Genomic DNA, 12,928 nt, shown 5'->3' on the forward strand with positions numbered 1-12,928 from the left:
ATTTTGCATGCTTCATAAAATCTTCTAGGTCCATGGTATATGATTTATCATAAAGATCAAATAAAACATTATGCGTATTGCGCTGAGATGTAAACTTAAACCTTCGCACAAATGAATATGTGAGGTGATAGTATTGCTTGCACTTATCTGAAACGAAGTCCTCAAGATCAGCATTTTGTACGTACGCATCAAATTCCTCTTCGAAACCTGCATGAACCATGAATTGATCTAACGTCCATTCACAAGGCCGTACTCAAGCTTCCCTTGGTGGTTCAAGGTCCGGCTCACGTATGGCGAGCCTTGGGGCTTTCTTGCTTGAGGAACCACCTTGGTATATCTTCCTAAACATTTTTCTTCCTCTAAAAAATTTCTGAAATTTTTAGTGACTCAAAATAAAAGTGAACCAAACTCAACAAGATTGATAGCAACTACTCCTAGAAGTGTCTAGAGGCTATATCATGCGTCAAAACTACTTTGGACCATATAAATTTGGCATGCAAGCTCAAGAATAGGGTCAGCTAAGCAGCAAAAATTTGCAATAAATAAAGCACTAGAATAAAAACTAATTGGACCATTGGAGGAGTCACATACCAAAGAACAATCCCCCGAAACAGGTTTGCAAAGGGAGCTTTGCACAAGGAGATCAAAAATGGCAGCAAGATGAGCTAGAACACGGGTTTGAGCAATGGGATGATTTTTTCTGGAGGAAGACGAAGTGGTTGGGTGCTGGAATAAATGAGGGGGACCCACAAGGCAGGGGGCGCTCCCTCCACCCTTGTGGTCCACTGGTGCACCCCCTGGTGCATTCTCAGTGCCATGATTCTAAATATTCTATAAAAAATCATACTAAATTTTCAGGGCATTTGGAGAACTTTTATTTCGGGACATTTTTTATTGCACGGATAAATCAGAAAATAGGCGGATAAGACTATTTTTGCTTTATTTATTCAAAATCACAGAAGGTAAAAGATGGGTACAAAAAGTTGTGTTTTCTAAATTCATCCATCTCATGCTCATCAAAAGGAATCCATTAACAAGGTTGATCAAGTCTTATTAACAAACTTCTTCCGAATGACATGAAACCGGAGAATTTTTGAATAACACTAGGTTACCTCAATGGGGATATGCATGTCCCCAACAATAAGAATATCATATTTCTTTTTGGTACTAGGGAGAGGGAATTCAAAACCTCCAATAGTAATAGTTGAAACTTTTCCAATAGAATTGATACTATGAACTTGAGGCTGTTTCTTCGGAAAGTGTACCGTATGCTCATTTCCATTAACATGAAAAGTGACATTGCCCTTGTTGCAGTCAATAGCAGCCCCTGCGGTATTCAAAAAGGGTCTACCAAGGATAATCGACATACTGTCGTCCTCGGGAATGTCAAAAATAACAAAGTCCGTTAAAATAGTAACGTTTGCAACCACAACAGGCACATCCTCACAAATACCGATGGGTATAGCAGTTGATTCATCAGTCATTCGCAAAGAGATTTTAGTAGGTGTCAACTTATTCAATTCAAGTCTAGGATATAAAGAGAAAGGCATAACACTAACACCGGCTCCAAGATCACATAAATCAGTTTTAACATAGTTTCTTTTAATGGAGCATGGTATAGTTGGTACTCCTGGGTCTCCTAGTTTCTTTGGTATTCCACCCTTGAAAGTGTAATTAGCAAGCATGGTGGAAATTTCAGCTTTTCGTATCTTTCTCTTATTTGTAACAATATCCTTCATATACTTAGCATAAGGAGACATTTTCAGAATATCAGTCAAACACACACGTAAAAAGACAGGTCTAAGCATTTCACAAAAGCGCTCAAAATCCTCGTCATCCTTTTTCTTGGATGGCTTAGGAGGAAAGGGCATGGGTTTGTGAACCCATGGTTCTCTTTCTTTACCATGCTTCCTAGCAACGAAGTCTCTCTTATCATAACGTTGATTCTTTGATTGTGGGTTATCAAGATCAACAGCAGCTTCAATCTCCACATCATTATCATTACTAGGTTGATCATCAACATGAACATCATCATTAACATTATCACTAGGTTCATGTTCATCACCAGATTGTGTTTCAGCATCAGAAATAGAAATATCATTTGGATTCTCAGGAGTGTCTATAACAGGTTCACTACAAGCATGCAAAGTCCTATCGGTTTTCTTTTTCTTTTTATTACTAGGAGGACTAGGTGTATCAATATTAATTCTCTGCGAATCTTGCTCAATTCTCTTAGGGTGGCCTTCGGGATACAAAGGTTCCCGAGTCATTCTACCACCCTAGTCATAACCCTAACAACATTATCATTGTTCTTACTATTCAACTCATTGAGCAAATCATCCTGTGCCTTAAGTACTTGTTCTACTTGAGTTTTAACCATGGAAGCATGCTTACTAATAATCTTAAGATCACTAATAGTTCTACTCATGTAATCACCCAAGCAGTCAAGCATGTAAGCATTACGTTTCAATTGTCTACTAACATAAGCATTGGTGTTTTCTTGTTTAACAATAAAATTATCAAACTCATCCAAGCATTGACTAGCAGACTTATTATAAGGAATATCACCTTCATCAAATCTATAGAGAGAATTTACCTCTACTACCTGTGTCGGGGCATTAAGACCATGTATTTCTTCAATAGGTGGTAAATTTTTAACATCTTCAGCTTTAATACCTTTTTCTTTCATAGATTTCTTTGCCTCTTGCATATCTTCAGGATTGAGAAATAGAATACCTCTTTTCTTTGGAGTTGGCTTAGGAGGTAGTTTGGGAAGAGTCCAATCATTATCATTACTCAACATATTATTCAATAGCACGTCAGCTTGCTCAACAGTTCGTTCCCTAAAAACACAACTGTCGGCATTCTGGGAACGGGGGTCCCCAGACTTGCCTGCCTGCGGCCCACGGCGTGGCTCTGCGCGTGGGCCCGTACGGCCCATCTTCATCAACAAGGCGTTCAAGACCCTCGCGAGGGGCCAAGCCTCGCGAGGCGGGCGACACAAGACCTCCTCAGGAGCGGCCTCACCAGGTTGGCTCGCGAGGAGCGGAGAGATCAAGGCAGGGCAAACCTCGCGAGGTTCCCGTGACGTGAGCCATGACGATCAAGATCAGGCGGGCGCGAGGTGGGCGCCAGCGCGCGCAGCGTCCTTGTTTCCTCTTTGGTGCTAAGGGGGCAAGCACAGGTGCGGAGTACCGAGGCGTCAAGCAAAGGTTTCCATATCGGTGCAACGAGACCAAGACCAGCCGGATGACAAGACGGAGGTCACCATGGAGCCCAATGCGGCGTCACCACCAGAGCCTTTTGCATGCGAAGGCTGCTTTTGTCAGGATAAGCTGTACTAGCTGTCCCCTTTCAAATTGGCCGTTGTTGGCTCCCTTACCCTCAATATTTGGGGAGAGGACCAGGGCCTATATAAGTAGAACTAGCCACCACCGTAGGAGATAATTCACTCGGAGGCATCTGATCTTTAGCTGATCCTTAGCCACACACCAAGCACAAGAACACCTCAAACCCAGGAGGTTGTTCTTCCCCTTGTACTGTTCATCATCAGCCCAAGAGGCAATCCACCACCACCACACTGGAGTAGGGTATACACCACAACGGTGGCCCGAACCAGTATAAACCTTGTGTCTCTTGTGTGGTGAGTTCATTGAGTTCGTCCGCGAGATCTTAGCAAGCTAGGGCGTGGATCGGTAGGGAAAGAACTTCGCATGCACCCCAGAGTTCGAACCTTAAGGGTTTTGCCGGAACCCGTGATCCGACATTTGGCGCGCCAGGTAGGGGTGCGCCGAAGCTTCCCTTCCGTCGGTCCGCGTCACGTCGCTTCATCGTCTCCATGGCGGACGCACGCCGCGCCCGCGTCGAGCGCCGGGCTGCCCTCGCCACCCACGTTGCTCAGACGACCCCTGTCGGTGGGCCACCCCGTCGCTCTCCATCGCCTGCCGCCAACGCCGCCACCGCCCCGGTGGGCAACGAGCAGCAAGCGTCCTCGTTGCACCCCTCGGTGCGACAGGACGGCCGCACCGCCACTCCATCGCCGACTCCCGCTGGTTCGTCGTCTCACGCTCGTCACACTCCAATGGACGCACGGGCCGCGCCCCTCATGGCGCACGAGCTCCTGCGGTACCGCCCGGTCGACGACCTCTACGAGGACTGGCTCGACCGCGTCGCCGAGCTTGTCAGCGCCGCAGGGGGCTCCCCTGCGCCGTCCCTCTCACTGCCTCGCCCTCCGCCAGCTACGGGCGACGTAGCTCACGGAGCGCCTCCACCACCTCTGCACCAGGACGGCACCAAGGCGTGCGGCTCCACGGCGCGACCCACCGCGTCCGGCGCCCGCGCGTGAAGAAAGAAGCTGTCAAGAAGTCCCTCGACCGCAAGAGAACGCTCCGCCACTCCTCGCACCGCCGCGCCAGGATCGTTTGCCGCGGCAAGGCCCCGCGCCGCTTGCTGTAGCAGCGCGTGGGCGCCAAGAGCAAGCTCCACCTCCAAGACGGCCCCGGTGACCACGGCCGGTTGCCGCGCCTTCACCCCCGAGCTGCGTAGCGTCGCCTGGCCGGGCAAGTTCAAGCCAGATCTGCCTCCTCGGTACGACGGCACCCCCGACCCTGTGGAGTTCCTGCAGCTCTACGAGCTGAGCATCGAGGCGGCCAACGGCGACGAGAAAGTCATGGCGAATTGGTTCCCTATGGCGCTCAAAGATGGCACCCGTTCGTGGCTCCTGAACCTGCCTCCGGGCTCGATCTCCTCCTGGGACGAGATGCGCGACCGCTTGGTCGCCAACTTCCAGGGCACGCGCGACCGCCCACCGGCCGCGGGTGACCTGCGCCGCGTCAAGCAACAACCAGGAGAGACCCTCCAGAAGTACATCCAGCGCTTCAACAACGTTCGTCTCAAGATCCCCAAGGTGACGGACGAGGCCATCATCTCCGCGTTCTCCGATGGCGTCCGTGACGTCAAGATGAAGGAGGAGCTCGCTATCCACGAGGAGTTGTGCACATCCCTGGAGCTGTTCAACATGGCGACCAAGTGCGCAAGAGATGAGGATGGGCGCCTCTCCCTCCTTGAGCTCCCGGCTGCGGACTCAGAGGAGAAGAAAGCCAAGGCCAAGGACGTGAAGCGCAAGGGAACAGCCGTGCTCGCGGCGGAGCCGGACACCAAGCACGGCAGAGATCAGCCCGAGTCATCCAAGAGCAGCTGACCGTTCTGCGCCTTCCATAACCTGCATACCCACAACACCAGCGACTGTGAAGAGCTCAGAGCCATTCAAGAAGGACGCTTCGGTCGACGCCCCGAGATCAACGACTGGGGCTACGGCCGAGGAGGAGGACGTGGTGGCGGACGCTGGGACGACCGTGGCCCGCGCTAGGAGTGGCGTGACCGACCTCGTGAGGACCGCTGGCAGGACCAGCCTCGCGAGGGCGCCTGGAGGGATCAGCCTCGTGAGGATCGTCCTCAAGGCAACGCCGGTCTTCCTCCACTACCGCCACCACCCAGAAGGAATGACAACCACCATCAAGATGAGGGGGCTGGGGGCTTCTAGGAGCCACGTGCTATCGCCTGCATCTTGGGCGGAGCTCCGGCCTCAGCCTCGCAGCGTATCTTCAAACAGTTTGCTCGTGAAGTGAATCCAGTCCTCCCCAAGCTTGAGGCCACACGCCCGCTCAGGTGGTCCAAGTGTGCCATCACCTTCAGTTCGGCGGATCAGCTCAAGCGCGCGGCTACCGCAGGCGCCCTCCCGATGCTTTGCTCCCCAGTCATCAGCAACGTGCAAGTTACCAAGACCCTCATCGACGGTGGCGCAGGGCTCAATGTCCTGTCCGTCGACACGTTCGACAACCTCCAAGTGCCGTATGATCAGCTTCAGCCCACCAAGCCTTTCTCAGGAGTGACCGACGGCTCCACTACCCCGATCGGGCTGGTCCGCCTTCCCGTCACCTCGGAGAACGCAAGAGCTATCGCACCGAACTCATCGACTTCGACGTCGCGCAAATCCGTCTGCCGTACAATGCCATCCTCAGGTACCCAGCCCTGGCCAAGTTCATGGCGGTGACCCATCACGGCTACAATGTCCTCAAGATGCCGGGAAGTGGCGGAATCATCACGGTCCCATGCGAAGAAAGAGATGCGGTGTGCTCCCTTGAGCGTGCCTTTCAAGCTGTAGCAATCGACGACCCCGACAGCAAGGGCGAGTGCCCTCCTGAGGCCACCAACAAGAAGAAGAAGCAGCTGCGCCGTGCGGGACCTCAGGAGGGTGGCGTCGCGACTGGAACCTGTTCAGGATCAGCGCCCGCGCCAGGGGCGCCTCCCTTCATCACATAGGAAGGCGCGCCCGGCGCCCTTCTCGGGCAGGGCTCGGGGGCTCTCTTCTGGAGGGCCTCAGACCTTGCCAACATCACGAGGGAGGCGCTCGGGCACCACTTGGAGGCGTTCTTCACGGCACGTTTTCCTCAGGAGAACACAGGGCGAGGAGCGCCCACCGCTCAGGAGTTCATCACCAGGACCACTCAGGAACTGCAAGATGCAAGGGCCATGCGCGGCGACCGCCGCTCGCGAGGCGCAGCTCCCCATCCAGGCGAGGATGCTGGGCTGCGCATCTGCATCAACGTCCCAGGGCTCAAAAGGGCCGCATCTCAGGAGCCCTTCTGGCCTTCGCGCGTGGGCCGCTGCAAGGGTCCACCGCACAGCTATGTTCGCATGCCTTTTGGCCTGCAGAGCGTGTCGTCCGCCTATCAGCGCAACCTGCGGAGCATCCTGGCGGCTCAGGAGGCCAGGCACCACGCTGTGCTGACGGAGATGGAGACGGTCCTCAGGGAACCACCGGGACCCCCAGAGCCTCCCGAGGCTCAAGGCCCCGGTGGCTCATGAGGAGCAACTCCTTCGCCTCGTAACTTCAGCTATCCCAACATCCCTTTATCGACAGAACCAGGTGACATTTTCCAAGTTCATTTAGCTGGGAGCGCCCCTCGGGCTGCATCATTCCCAGGCCGCGTGGGTCCGTCCCTGTGGCATGTACCCCTTTTTTTCTTATGTCTTTAGCATACCTTGCTGGGGGCGCCCCTCGGGCTGCATCATCCCCAAGCCGCTCGGGCCGGACCCGGTGGCATGTATCTTCCCTGCATTTACCTAACCAGTTTGCTTTCCATGCCTAACCTGCCTGTGACTATCACCTGTTTGACTCTCACCTCCCACGGGGGCTGCTCCCACTGGCACGGCGCTTGTGCACGGGTCCATCCCTGCAACGTCGACAAATCTGAGCGGTCGAGCTCTGGCTCGCGGCACGCCCCGCGCACGTCACCTCACCAGGCCCTCAGTGCCTTCGTCTCCTCGCGAAGTAGCCGGGCGGACTAACAACCATAATGGCAAACTGTGTTTCTCCTTGTGCTAGCTCGCAGGAATCTCATGAGAATGACACCAGGCAGCACCGCGAGCTCCCTTTTCTCCCATGCAACCCGCTTGCACGTTAAAAGGGGGGCTCCTGAGCATCGCGACTCAGGAGCTCCTACTGGCTCTCCAGCCCTCACCCTCTGGCCTTAACCACGGCACGCGACCTGGCATACCAGCGGCGGCTGGGCTCGCTCGAGGGCCGGGACCTGAGGACGTCGAGCATAAAGGAGAGCATGGAGAAGATAGGGAGGCTCACATGGGCCTGGCCTAGCTACGCATTAACACGGCGCATCGCGAGGAGTCGACTCCAGACCGCAAAGATAAGTCTCGCGCTCAGACCGGCTAATCGCTGGAGCCTAGGAGTCACGCTCGCCGCAGCCCTGTTGCGGCAACGTTGCCTCCCTTTCTTACCTTGCCACGACTGCTTGAGCGCTAAAGGGGACCTCCTGAGCATCGTGCCTCAGGGGCTCTTACTAGACCTCGGGCCGCTCACCTCCTGGCCTTGACCACGGCACGTGACCTGGCATACCAGCGACGGCTGCAGCTTGCCTGGGGACCGGGACCTGTCAGCGTAGAGCATCGAGCCGTCGCGAGGTTGGAAAGGGGAGACCGAGCCTAAACAGAGCATGCATTCACAAATTTTCATAACAAGGATAGTATCAACAAAAGACATTACAGGCCCTTCACACACCCCCACAGGGTACTTCTTGATCCCTCGCAGGGAACAAAAGACGAGAACTTAGGGGAATCCTATCTACACCCTCCCGTGGCCGACGCCGTCATCAACAGTGGGCCGCGGGAGGCTGGCGCCAACCCCATCCAGGTGAGCGACGGCGGCGGCTGGACGCCGCAGCCCTGCTCCGGGCGCGACGAGAACTCAGGGGCACGTAGCAGTCGTCGCTCATCTCCGGGGTCTCGTAGAGCTCAGGAGAACCGCTGGACGCCCAAGAGTCGCTGCTGCTGGAGGAGCCGCAGGACGGGCGCGCATCGTCCTGGCGCTCCCCTTTAGGGCAGCACTCCAGGCGGCGGCCCTCCGCATCGAAGACCTTGAAGAACAGCGTGGAGGCGCCGTCATAATCGAAGTGGATCGCGAGGGCGCCCTCAGCACGGCAAACCCGCGCAACCTCACCCCAGCCGTGGGTCATGAAGATCTTGCCGGAGGAGACCGCTTCAACCTATGCTCCGGTCGCCGGGGCATCGCAGTCAGCATGCTGCAGCCAGAGCTCGAGGGGTCCCCTCGGCGGCATCACGTCGGAGAAGAACCGTGGGAAGCGGATCCAGGTGCTTGGGGGCATCGCCGCCCACAACACGAGCTCGCGAGAGGAGTCCGCAGCATGATTCCAGGGGCGACGGCGTGTGTCGCCATGGCGTGGCGGCCGCGGACTCGGCGTGGGCGGCGCCGCTCGTCGCTCCTTCCTCCTGAGCCCTCGGCTTGGGCGTATAAGGGCAGCGGATACCCTGGAGGCGGCCGTTCGCACCAGGGCCTCGTCACTTCCGCCCTCACGACAATGTCACGACAGTGGGCTGGCCTCTTCTTCGGCGGAAGCGGCCCTGGCTCGTCGTGGGGAGCCTTTCCTTCCTCCTCGGCAGAGAACGTTTGGATTGGCGCCATTGCTACTTGTAGAGGAGCAAGGAGGAAGAAGCAAACGGATTGGGAAGAGATGGGTGACAGGGGATCTGCCCCCCTCCCCTTTTATAGCGGGAGAAGGCCAACCAGCGCCTCCCACGATCACAGGTAATGATGGTTTTCCCTTGCATGTCGCAGGGACTTGTCAAGTCGGGCAGTTGTCGAGGCAGCATGGGGAAGCGGAGATGCCCACGTCCAATCAACCGCCATGCGTCGACCAAGGCCGCTGGCTTTTGGGGTCCACGGCGCTCCGCACTTGACCTTTGGCTTCGCCTCGAAGCCAAGCCCGAGCGCGTCTTGGGCCCGGGGGCTACTGTCGGCGTTCTGGGAACGGGGGTCCCCAGACTTGCCTGCCTGCGGCCCATGGCATGGCTCTGCGCGTGGGCCCATACGGCCCATCTTCATCAACAAGGCGTTCAAGACCCTCGCGAGGGGCCAAGCCTCGCGAGGCGGGCGACAGAAGACCTCCTCAGGAGCGGCCTCACCAGGTTGGCTCGCGAGGAGCAGAGAGATCAAGGCTGGGCAAACCTCGCGAGGTTCTCGTGACGTGAGCCATGATGATCAAGATCAGGCGGGCGCCAGCGCGTGTAGCGTCCTTATTGTTGGGGAACGTAGCAATAATTCAAAATTTTCCTACATGTCACCAAGACCAATCTAGGAGATGCTAGCAACGAGAGAGAGGGAGTGCATCTTCATACCCTTGAAGATCGCTAAGCGAAAGCGTTACAAGAACGCGGTTGATGGAGTCGTACTCGCAGCGATTCAAATCGCGGAAGATCCGATCTAGCGTCGAACGGACGGCGCCTCTGCATTCAACACACGTACAGCCCGGGGACGCCTCCTCCTTCTTGATCCAGCAAGGGGAGAGGAGAAGTTGAGGGAGAACTCCAGCAGCACGACGGCATGGTGGCAATGGAGCTCGTGGTTCTCCGGCAGAGCTTCGCTAAGCACTACGGAGGAGACGGAGGAGTTGGAGGAGGAGAGGGCTGCGCCTTGGGAAAGGTATGGCTGCCCTCCCACCCCTCCACTATATATAGGGGCAAGGGAGAGGGGGGCCGGCCCCCTCAGAACTCATCTGGTGGGAGGGGCGGCGGCCAGTGAGGGTGGCTTGCCCCCCAAGTCAAGGGGGGCGCCCCCTCCAGGGTTTCCCCCAAACCTAGGCGCATGGGCCCTAGAGGAAGGTTGGTGCCCAGCCCACTTAGGGGTTGGTTCCCTTCCACCTACAGCCCATAAGGCCCTCCGGGGTAGGTGGACCCTCCCGGTGGACCCCCGGAACCCCTTCGGTGGCCCCGGTACAATACCGGCATACCCCCGAACACTTCCGGTGACCGTATGATGACTTCCCATATATAAATCTTTACCTCCGGACCATTCCGGAACTCCTCGTGACGTCCGGGATCCTATCCGGGACTCCGAACAACCTTCGGTAACCACATACTATTTCCCATAACAACTCTAGCGTCACCGAACCTTAAGTGTGTAGACCCTACGGGTTCGAGAACCATGCAGACATGACCGAGACACCTCTCCGACCAATAACCAATAGCGGGATCTGGATACCCATATTGGCTCCCACATGTTCCACGATGATCTCATCGGATGAACCACGATGTCCGGGATTCAATCAATCCCGTATACAATTCCCTTTGTCAATCGGTATGTTACTTGCCCGAGATTCGATCACCGGTATCCCAATACCTCGTTCAATCTCGTTACCGGCAAGTCACTTTACTCGTTCTGTAATGCATGATCCCGTGGCTAACTCCTTAGTCACATTGAGCTCATTATGATGATGCATTACCGAGTGGGCCCAGAGATACCTCTCCGTCATACGGAGTGACAAATCCCAGTCTCGATTCGTGCCAACCCAACAGACACTTTCGGAGATACCTGTAGTGCACCTTTATAGCCACCCAGTTACGTTGTGACGTTTGGTACACCCAAAGCATTCCTACGGTATCCGGGAGTTGCACAATCTCATGGTCTAAGGAAACGATACTTGACATTAGAAAAGCTCTTAGCGAACGAACTACACGATCTTGTGCTATGCTTAGGATTGGGTCTTGTCCATCACATCATTCTCCTAATGATGTGATCCCGTTATCAATGACATCCAATGTCCATGGTCAGGAAACCCATAACCATCTATTGATCAACGAGCTAGTCAACTAGAGGCTTACTAGGGACATGTTGTGGTCTATGTATTCACACATGTATTACGGTTTCCATTCAATACAATTATAGCATGAACAATAGACAATTATCATGAACAAGGAAATACAATAATAACCTGTTGTTGCCTCTAGGGCATATTTCCAACAGTCTCCCACTTGCACTAGAGTCAATAATCTAGTTCACATCACTATGTGATTGTAATGAATCCAACACCCATGGGGTTTGTTCATATCTCGCTTGTGAGAGAGGTTATTAGTCAACGGGTCTGCAACATTCAGATCCGTGTGTGCTTTACAAATCTCGATGTCATCTTGTAGATGCGCTACCACGCGCTACTTGGAGCTATTCCAAATAACTGCTCTACTATACGAATCCGGTTTACTACTCAGAGTCATCCGGATTAGTGTCAAAGTTTGCATCGACGTAACCCTTTACGACGAACTCTTTTACCACCTCCATAATCGAGAAAATTCCTTAGTCCACTAGTTACTAAGGATAAGTTCGACCGCTGCCATGTGATCCATTCCTGGATCACTATTGTACCCCTTGACTAACTCATGGCAAGGCACACTTCAGGTGCGGTACGCAGCATAGCATACTGTAGAGCCTATGTCTAAAGCATAGGGGACGACCTTCGTCCTTTCTCTCTCTTCTGCCGTGGTCAGGTCTTGAGTCTTACTCAATACTCACACCTTGTAACACAGCCAAGAACTCCTTCTTTGCTGATCTATTTTGAACTCCTTCAAAATCTTGTCACAGTATGTATTCATTTGAAAGTACTATTAAGCGTTTTTAATCTATCCTTATAGATCTTGATGCTCAATGTTCAAGTAGCTTAATCCAGGTTTTCCGTTGAAAAACACTTTTCAAATAACCCTGTATGCTTTCTAGAAATTCTACATCATTTCTGATCAACAATATGTCAACAACATATACTCATCAAAAATTCTATAGAGCTCCCACTCACTTCTTTGGAAATACAAGTTTCTCATAAACTTTGTATAAACCCAAAATCTTTGATTATCTCATCAAAGCGTACATTCCAACTCCGAGATGCTTACTCCAATCCTTAGAAGGATTGCTGGAGCTTTGCATACTTGTTAGCATCTTTCAGGATTGACAAAACCTTCTGGTTGTATCACATACAACCTTTCCTCAAGAAAATCTTCGAGGAAACAATGTTTTGACATCCTATCTGCAAGATTTCATAAATAATGCAGTAACTGCTAATATAGTTCCAACAGACTCTTAGCATCGCTACGAGTGAGAAAATCTCATCGTAGTCAACTCCTTGAACTTGTCGGACAACATCTTAACGACAAGTCGAGCTTTCTTAATGGTGATACTTACCATCATTGTCTGTCTTCCCTTTTAAAATCCATGTGTACCCAACAGCCTTACGACCATCAAGTAGTTCTTTCAAAGTCTATACTTTGTTTTCATACATGGATCCTCTCGGTTTTATGGCCTCAAGCCATTCGTCGGAATCCGGGCCCACCATCGCTTCTCCATAGCTCGTAGGTTCATTGTTGTCTAGCAACATGACTTCCAAGACAGGATTACGTACCACTCTGAAGTAGAACACATCCTTGTCGACCTACGAGGTTTGGTAGTGACTTGATCCGAAGTTTCATGATCACTATCATAAGCTTCCACTTCAATTGGTGTAGGTGCCACAGGAACAACTTCCTGTGCCCTGCTACACACTAGTTGAAGTGACGGTTCAATAACCTCATCAAG

The sequence above is a fragment of the Aegilops tauschii genome, chromosome 2, assembly GCF_002575655.3.
Source record: "Aegilops tauschii subsp. strangulata cultivar AL8/78 chromosome 2, Aet v6.0, whole genome shotgun sequence".
NCBI classification, from domain to species: Eukaryota; Viridiplantae; Streptophyta; class Magnoliopsida; order Poales; family Poaceae; genus Aegilops; species Aegilops tauschii.